General features: G+C 38.4%; 1 protein-coding gene across 5 annotated transcripts in view; it reads right to left on the reverse strand.

Annotated features, from left to right (window-relative positions):
- The window catches only part of DPP8 (dipeptidyl peptidase 8), a 56,581-nt gene that overhangs the window by 27,675 nt on the left and 26,986 nt on the right, over positions 1-1,920 (reverse strand). The window lies entirely within an intron of this gene.

The raw sequence follows: 1,920 nt of genomic DNA on the forward strand, positions 1-1,920 counted from the left end.
CCACAACGCCCGGCTATTTTTTGGTTGTAGCCGTCATTGTTGTTTGGCGGTCGGGCTGGGGATTCAAACCCGCCACCTTAGGTGTACGTGGCTGGCGCCTTAGCCGGTTGAGCTATAGGCGCCGAGCCAGAATAAACAGTCTTACAAAGAAGATACACAAATAGCTAATAAAAGCAGGAAAAGATGTTCAACATTATCAGTCATCAGAGAAATATAAAACTACAGTGAGATACGATCTCAAACTCACTAGGATGGCTATAATAGATAAGATGGACAATAACAAGCGCTGGTGACAATGTGGAAAAATTGGAGACCAAGTAAACTGCTGGTGGGAATATAATATAGTGCAGCTACTTTGGAAAACAATTTGGCAGTTCCACAGAAGGTTAAAAATAGAGCTATCATATGACTCACACTCCTAGTTATATACTTCAGAGAAATGAAAACGTAAGTCCATACAAAAGCTTGTACACATATTTTCATGGCAGTATTTTTCATAGTAGCCCAAAGTAGAAACAACCCAAAAGTCCCTCAGCTGATACATGGATAAATAAAATGTGATCTATCTATATAATAAAATATTATCTGGCAATAAAAAGAAATGAAGTACCAATACATGGTGCAACATGGATAAGCCTTGAAAACATTAATCTAAATGAAGGAAGTGAACCATATATATAAGATTCCGTTTATATGTAATGTCCAGAATAGGCAAATCTATAGAAACAGAAGGTAGATTAGTGGTTGCATAGGGATGGGGAGGTTGGAGGATGATGGCGAAGGACTACGGCTTTTCTTTATTTTTTTTTGAGGTGATGACAATGTTCTAAAATTGATTGTAGTGATAGTCTTACTACTCTCAATACACTAAAAAACACTGAATTTTGAACTCTAAATGAATGAATCATATTGTATGTGAATTATATCTCAGTAAAGCTGTTAAAAAATAGCAGAAAAGACTGCTTTGTAATTAATCTTGTAATACAGATTAAGAGCATTTGCCTGTCCAAATGGGAAAAAGTACAAGACAATGTGGGATATTTAATCCACCACAAACATCTAACCAACACAAAAGGTAACTTCCCAGTCAATGACCACTTTTTTTTTTTTTGGCAAAGAGAAAAAACTGTTGGAAAGGAGTCATAAATATGCATATCTCATAGTCCTATCTTGAGAACTAGCAGAAAGTTTTTCAAGTAGAAAATTAGGTCAACCTAAAATTATGATCCACAGATAACTCAACAAATTTAACAAACCCAAGAATAAAAAAAGTGCATGAAGTAGCAGGCACCTGTAGTACCAGCTACTTGGGAGACTGAGGCAAGAGAATCGCTTAAGCCCAAGAGTTGTAGGTTGCAGTGAGCTGTGATGCCACAGTACTCTACCCAGGGCAACAGTTTGAGACTCTGTCTCAAAAAAAAAAAAAAAAGACACAAATAAATGCATATATAACTGCTGAAATTTGAACAAGCTCCATGAATTGTGCCAATATCATATTGCTCAATACTTGGGTTAAGTGGTAAATAGTAGGGAAGGCTGGGGGGAAGTACGCAGAACTTTTCTGCACATTTCTTTGCAACCTCCTGTGAATCTGTAATTATTTCAAAGTGAAAGAAAAAAATGTTTTTGAGACAAAGTCTCTCCTGTTTACCCTGGGTAGAGTGCTGTGGCATTGTAGCTCACAACAACCTCAAACTCTTGGACTCAAGCAATCCTCTTGCTTCGGTCTCCCAAGTAGTTGGGACCATAGGCTCCCAGGACGCCAGGCTAGTTTCTCTGATTTTAGTAGAGATGGGGTCTTGCTCTTCCTCAGGCTGGTGTCCACCTCCTGAGCTCAAGCAACCCACCTGCATTGGCCTCTGAGAGTGCTAGGATTAGAGGCATTAGGCGCAATGCCCAGATTAAAGTAAACAAAAAAAA

The sequence above is a fragment of the Otolemur garnettii genome, unplaced genomic scaffold (genome assembly GCF_000181295.1).
Source record: "Otolemur garnettii isolate 467f Iridium unplaced genomic scaffold, OtoGar3 scaffold00011, whole genome shotgun sequence".
Taxonomy (NCBI): Eukaryota; Metazoa; Chordata; class Mammalia; order Primates; family Galagidae; genus Otolemur; species Otolemur garnettii.